Raw genomic sequence first — 7,964 nt, forward strand, 5'->3', positions numbered from 1 at the left:
TGCCAAGGCTGCAGGGATGGGGACGTGGTGGAGGAGCCAGCTCCATTAGCTCTATGCCGGCTGGGGGCTCTCCATGCCAAGGGAATCCCTGGCTGCTTTCCACTCCCTTGTGCTGAAGGAGCAACGCAAAGGGAGCAGCGAGTCTCTTTGAAGTGCAGTCCAATCACCCATTCCATCCAAAATTCCATGTGGTCTAGCAAAGCTCTTTGGTGGATCAGATGCTGCCCTCACGGTTGTGCTTACCAGAGCTCTGTGGGTGGGACAAACGTGAGGGCAGAAACTGGCAGAGTTTCTGAGATTTAGTGATCTTCAAGACATGCTGCAAGGCTCACCTATTCTCCCAGGAATGAGGCCATGACAGAGACCTTGCTGGAGGCCAAGAAAGGTTTCACAGAAGCTCTGTTGTGTTGGAGCTAAGTTCTGGCGTATTATTGCTGTATTTTCGGGGCGTGTGTTTATTCTATGCATGGTGCATAGAGCATCTTCTCATGTGAAATATAACTAAATAAATTCATCAGTGCTAACCAGCTCTGTGCAGGGACAGTTTGCAGGCACTCAGGGACAGAGTCTGACCTCATTTATAGCCGTGCAAATTGAGAGGAACTCCACTCAGTGATTTTGGTGAGGTTACTCTGGATTTATGCTGGTATATCACTAAGAGCAGAATCTGGCCCACAGCTGACTTCCGCCAGCGTACGATATGACCGAGCCTATTGGCGTGCTTGAAAGCAACATAAATTGTGTCCTTTCTTCCAGTTGCTACTAGATATAGATAAGGTGGCACAGGGAAACTGTCTGCCGAATCCTCCAGGAGCATCTGTGCTCAGCCCTACCCATGGGACTGAGTCCTCAAGTTCCCTGCCAGCCCTAGATCTCCATGGTAATACAGACTGCTACAGTCTTAGTGACTGTGCTGGCTTGGCACTATGGAACGAAAAGAAATAAACAGTTCCATGTCATTGTTACAGGTCATATGAGGATTTGGGGCCAGATCCTCACCAGGGGGGAATCTGTGATTTACTGCAGCTTCACTGACGTTCTGAGCATCTGGCTCTTTGTCTATCATGCCATGGGCTGTTGCTGCTTTGAAAATAAAACTGTGGCTGCTAACCTGCGTATTAATAGACCTAGTTAGTTGCTAGAGACTAACACTAGGATCACTTCATGCGTTCGCCCGGTAAAATTTCTGTGCAGTAATCAGCATTAGATGAAGGCCAGCCTGCAACTCGTATAGTACAACAGCCTCTTAGTCAGTTTTCAGACTGTGATGTGGCCAGCATGTCATTTTCTAAGTGCTCCTCCATTTAAGTGTGGCGCTATGTTGGAAAGTTCAAAGGCCCGGTCTTCTTTATTGCAATTGAATAGGTCTCAAAGTTCTCGCAGCCTGCTGACAGCTACTGTACAGAACACAAGAGATGTATAGACCGACTACAATTATATGCTCAGTACAGTAGTTGGACAATGATGATGGTACTTCAATACAATAAGCATTTTCTTCAGTCTCCCAGGGGTTTGATAGCCAATTCCTGAGCATGGAGCTGAACATTTAAAGAGAAATTGTCAACATGTTAAATCAGCCAGTGCTTTTTAAAGGCTTGAGTCTGGCTACTACTTCGTTCCTAGGATGTTAGTCATGCATCTTCTATTCCGCTTGTTAGGATATAGATATTCAGGCCTGTCTGCAAAGGCCTGTACTTTAAGAATTTAGGTGTATTCTTATCACTTGGCTAGTTAGAGGTATAAAAGAAAGAATCAAAATCACTGTCTGCCAGTGTAAGGTTCTTCTCTTACTGTGACAGTCTGAGGCCCTGTTCTTAAATTAAGGCCTTTGGCTAAGCAACAGAGGCAGCCATAAGTTGGGAAGCGACCGGTCACATCCTCACATTCCAAACTAGTCACATTGAAATAAGGTGCTATTGGGCTGTTAGGAATACAATCCTGTCCTGATAGTGCCTATCACCTCCAGAGAAAGGGAAGTGCCTAGAAGATGTAAAAGGAAACTTAGTTTGATAGCATCCTGTCTGGCAAGAACTCACTTATCAATACTGGGATGTGAAATCCTCACTTCTGTATTGTTTTGTCATTATAGTTCCCTCTTTGCTATTGTTTGTCTGTATAATCTCTGTCTGGTTCTGTGATTGTTCCTGTCTGCTGTATAATTAATGTTGCTGGGTGTAAACTAATTAAGGTGGTGGGATATAATTGGTTACATAATCATGTTACAATATGTTAGGATTGGTTAGTTAAATTTCAGGAAAATGATTGGTTAAGGTGTAGCTAAGCCGAACTCAAGTTTTACTATATAGTCTGCAGTCAATCAGGAAGTGAGGGGGTGGGTGTGTGCTTGGGTGTGTGGGTGGGGGAGATGGGAACAGGGAATGGGGGTAAGGAAATTGGAATCATGTTTTGCTAAAGGGGGAAATGGGAACAGGGAATGGGGGTAAGGAAATTGGAATCATGTTTGGCTAAGGGCAGGAATGGGAACAAGGACACAGGTATAAGGCTCTGTGGTGTCAGAGGTGGGAAGTGGGACACTAAGGAAGGAAACTGGAATCATGCTTGCTGGAAGTTCACCCCAATAAACATCGAATTGTTTGCACCTTTGGACTTCGGGTATTGTTGCTCTCTGTTCATGCGAGAAGGACCAGGGAAGTAAGTGGGTGAAGGAATAAGCCCCCTAACATCGCTCATCTCCCACTACTTCCTGATGATCATGTTACCTGTAACTGTGATAAAAGACTTTCTGTCAGCGCACGTGCTTGGTGCTACTGCCGTTAAAACTCTTTAGACACTACGGGCCAACCTTAGCCTTAGTCCATAAAAAGCATGTTTGCGTTGATACAATCAAGGGCTCAGTCCTGCCATCAGAGATAGCATTTAAATGAGGTATTATGATGGTCACATTGATGCAATACATAAATCATGACGATCTATCCAGAAGGGGTCTAGGTTGGAGTGGCACCAATTCCGGGTTGAGCAAAAGGATTCCCAGAAGGGGATGTTTTGAGTGCAAAGCACAGTCCAAAACATGAAGGTTGCATAGGCAGAATAACTGCTTCTGTACAGCAGGGTTAATTATACTTCTATATGAGTGGCTTAGATATGATGCATCTGAAAATGCGTATCAGCTAATGTAAAAGTCCCCATGCAACCCACTGCATGCAAGCAAGGTCTAGGGCATCTGTCCACTTTGGGGATTGTAGTCTTAGGCAATTGTTGGCAGCCCATGACAGAGCAATCATATTTTTTCTCTCCTATGTTTCGTGCTATTTAACGAGAAAGTGGCCCCTTTTCCCTCTGATAACCATGGTGGAATTTCAAAAGAAACGCCTTTCTCAGCACATAGAAATGCAAAATCATTATTAAATATTATTTATTTATTTGTTTGTTATTATGATGGTTGTGCCGAGATGCTCCCGCTCTATTGTGCATATACAAACATCTGAGGTGAAATCCTGACCTCCCCCTACCTCCTTGAATTCAATGGCAAAACTCCCAGTGACTTCAGTGGGGCCAACAGTAAAATCTGAGAAATCATTTGGAATCATCTTTTGACACTGCAGATAGTTTGATCTTTGCGGTTGGTAAATAGCCTGGATGCAATTCTTTTCTTGGGTCTTAGTTTTAAACATGACCTTAACTCCCATCAGTTTCCTTGAGGCTCAAACATGGGATTAAAAATAAGGACCTGCTTAAGTGCTGGGCGAAAGCAGGACCCAAGTACTCCTCCTGTCTCTGCAAGCCCATTGTCTACAGTGGAGGGGCACTGGCTGATCATCCTACAGCAGGTGACCCAGGAGTACTCTAGCTCCGCCGAACTCAGTGGCGTGATCAGAAGCAGGCCCAAAGGGTACCAATCAGTTTAGAATTGTGCATTAAGTTCCTATTTTCCTCTCATCTGGACCAGTTTTACGTTTGTGTGGGCCTGATCCTCATCTCCACTGAGAGCCCTGAGAGTGGGCGTAAGGTACATTTACATTCACTTTAGTGTCCCTTCCCACGGCCTGAGCAGCATAAAGGAGCATCAGTGTAAATGTGGCTCATATATCCCCACTGACTTGAATAGATTTCCTCCTGATTTACACCCATTTCAGGGAGGGCAGGATCAGAGCCAGCATCTCACTGTCATCATTACTCTGAACGGACTATACCATGTGTCCCCTGCATTTAGCTTTTCCCGTCCGAGTACTGAATGTCCTATTTACTTTACCTGCTAAAGGAATTTTACATGTTTAGAAACAATGAACCACAAAGCAAAGACTGAAGCAATTAAAAATTCCTTTCCTCTACATCTTTGCCAAAACTAGATTTTTCTAGCTCTATTACAAAGTAGAAACTTCACCACAACAAAGCCCAGGCAAGCCTTTCTACGTACATAATGATTACGCAGACCTCGCTGGATTTTATTGTCCCACAAACTGTGAATAAGCAAAGAGACCCGAGAGTGCATTCAATTTTACAGTCATGTTTGTTTTGCTTCCTTGGAAATCCTATTGTTTGCTGGGAGTACCTGCATATGCCTGCATAGGAGTCACTCTTGTGACGTTGGTGGCTTTTAATTAATTATGCCGTGGCCCTAATGAATGCGCTGTAAAGGTGAAAGGTGTCATTGGAATAAGTCGACCACGGCCATATACGGCCATTGATTTTGACGTGCTGAAATAGCACTGAGGGGTTACTGCTTTGCAAGGCTACTACCAACCTCCCGATCCGAACATATTGCAACTTGTGCACACACCGTGATCCATTCTACTTCTTAGAGCGGCTCCTATGCGCAGGGAGCAGGGCTGGACTGTGGATCACTTACTCACCTTGGGGAGCACCAATGGGGACCGTTGCGTGAGTACTTGCTCATTAGCAGAGAGGCTGTGCAATCAGGCCCTGAATGAGGCTTCCAAGGCACACTCGGTAGCTAATTGTTTCCTCTGGCAGGGAGAAGTTTGCAATTGTATAGAAGCAGTGCTACTTTTTGAAGCCATGAAGAAGCCCCTCTGACAGAACACATGGCTAGGAAGACTGGAGAGTTGGGTTCTGGTCACACATCCAAGATGTATAGATTCCAAGCCAGAAGGGACCACGGTGATCATCTAGTCTGACTGCCTGTATAACACGGGCCAGAGAACTTCCCAAAGTAATTCCCAGAGCAGATCTTTTAGAAAAACATCCCATCTTGATTTAAAAATTGCCACTGATGGAGAATCCCCCACGGCCCAATGGTTAATTACTCTCACCATTAAACATGTACACCTTTTTTCCAATCTGAATTTGTCTAGCTTCAACTTCCACAGCCATTGGATCATGTTAAACCTTTCTCTGCTAGACTGAAGAGCCCAGTATTAAATAGTTGTTCCCCATGTAGGTACTCATAGACTGTGATCATGTCACCCCTTAAAACCTTCTCTTTGTTAAGCTAAATAAATTGAGCTTTTTGAGACTACACTATAAGGCAGGTTTCCTAATCCTTTAATTATTCTCCTGGCTCTTCTCCGACCCCTCTCCAATGTATCTACATCCTCCTTAAATTGTGGACACCAGAACTGGACACAGTATCCAGCAGTGGTTGCACCAGTGCCAAATACAGAGGTGAAATAACCCCTCTACTCCTACTCGAGATTCCCCTGTTGATGCATCCCAAGATCGCATTAGTTCTTTTGACCACAGCATCACATTGGGAGCTCATGTTCAGCTGATTATCTCTTCCCTTGTCCTCAAACATCTATTACCACATATCTCTGCTTATTCAAGGCCACATTCAGCCATTCTGCCACTGAGCACTCCTTTTTTAAAAAATATTTGGTTTTTTTAGCTGGATTTGATACCCTTCTCACATGAGTTTTACCTTCCACCCTGAGAAGCTCTATTCAGGTGTAGCAAGGGGCTAATCAACATGACTAAGTGTATTGGCACATGTCCCGTCACTAGTTGCTCCATTGATTTCAATATGACTCCCCCTGGAGCAAGGTGAGTGAGGGTGGCAGACTCTTGTGCATACTGGACATCACTTTTTGGACTCCTCTTTCTCCTCTTTTTGGACTGCCCCAGCTTACATCTCCCTGAAGAGTTAGAGCCTGACTCTGTTCTCCATTTAAATTACAGGTGGCTCAGCTTAAGTCAATGGAAATAAATTGGTGTAAAACTAGGGAGATGTGAGATGAAAGTCTGGTTCAGAGCACCAGTCCCTGGAGGAAGAAACGTGTTGGTGGTGAGCAGGAGAAGGGTTGTGGTAGAAATCTGCCACTTGGATACAAAACTATTTCTCTCTCTCTCTCTTTCTCTCTCTCTCTTTTTTTTTTTTTTTGTCAATGATGGTTAAATGTTTAAATTTTACACAGAATCATAGAAATGCAGGACTGGAAGGGACCTCAAGAGGTCCTCTAGTCCAGCCCTCTGTGCTGAGGCAGGATTAAGTATACCTAGACCATCCCTGATAGGTGTTTGTCTATGTGGGGGCAGGATGGATTTATTATGACTGGAATTGGATAATTAACACATTTCCTGTAATAGGAAAATTCTCCTTTTTCCCCTGATTTACCTGCATCGCTGACAATGAATGGTCTCCTCTTTCAGTTACAACCTAGACAAGTTACTTCCAACCTGTCTCAATCTGACAACTGCCAAGAAGTAAAAAGATAAGGTAAAAAGACCAACTTCTGTTGGTCAAAGAGACAAGCTTCTGAGCTACACAGAGCTCTTCTTCAGGTCTGCTGAGAAGCTCTATGTAAGCTCACCCATTTTGTCTTTCTAATCATGGGAGGAACATGGGTATAACAACACGGCAAACAAGAAGTAAAAACCACTGTACACCCGAGAGAGAGAGAGAGCGAGTGCAAAAATAAATATGAAATGTAAGTTATTTTAGAATTTTGCAAACAAAAAATGTAATAATATTGAGAGAAATCATCAATAATTGTAATCATAAAGCCCTTCCACATAAATACACTTACGATCCCAGGGCACTGTACTGCATAATACATATACATTAAAATGCATTTCAAAGATGGCACTGGTCAAAAAAATGCAGAAAGCCTTTTGCAAAATTTTTCCAAAAATTGTCCTGAAATTTTTCCATTGAAACGTCACATTTTGGAAAAATTGTGACCGCTCTCTAAGCTGGATGAAAACGTATCAGATTTTCAAAAGAACAGGCTGAGCATGTTTGAAAATCTGCCTGTTTATTTCTGGAGCATAAATGGGAGCTGAGCTCTTTTGAAAATCCAGCTCTGACTGACTCAAGTTGCAGCGGTGGGATCCTTAAAGGGTGTGCACGTACCCAGATACCCATTAAACTAAGAGGAGCAGGTCTGGAATACAGCCCGGTTGTGCAACATTCCGTACTTTAAAAACCAACAGTCTTAGATGAAAATCAACTGGCCGTTATAAAGGTAGCCGGTGAGGGAGGATGGGCATCGTGGTAGCTCCAGATACTGTGCAAATGTAATACTGTGCTCCAAGCCTCACACAGGCAGCCACTTGTAACACAACACCCCGGGGGGGGATATTGGAGCCAGGACTGAACCTGCAACCTCTTGATCTTAAACTATGAGACCCTACTCCTGGAGCTAAAAGGCCCAACTCTATAAGGCCGTAGCAGGATCATCAACCTCTATCTGCCGTCCAACCACCACTAGCCGGGGCCAGAGCACCACCCCGCATGGGTGTGGGTTCCACTAACATGCTGCTTCATTCCACATGGTGGAGCAGCCCCGCTCAGAGAGCTGCAGTATCTGAGCATGTGCTGTTACTGCAAGGCCATCATGAGAAGATGGGGTAGCCTCCGTACCTGATAAAAATCTCTTGATAGGTGTCTGGTGCATGGTGGCTTCCTGCAGAAGGAATGTGGTCAACAGTGAATCAGTTGGCAGCAGTTCTTACTCAACCAATAAGGGTGCAGTCCTTGACTCTGGCCCTGATCCCGCAAAGCACCTGAGCTCATACTTAACTTTTCGTGATGGTCTTATTGCAGT

Source organism: Natator depressus, chromosome 4 (assembly GCF_965152275.1).
Source record: "Natator depressus isolate rNatDep1 chromosome 4, rNatDep2.hap1, whole genome shotgun sequence".
Lineage (NCBI taxonomy): Eukaryota > Metazoa > Chordata > Testudines > Cheloniidae > Natator > Natator depressus.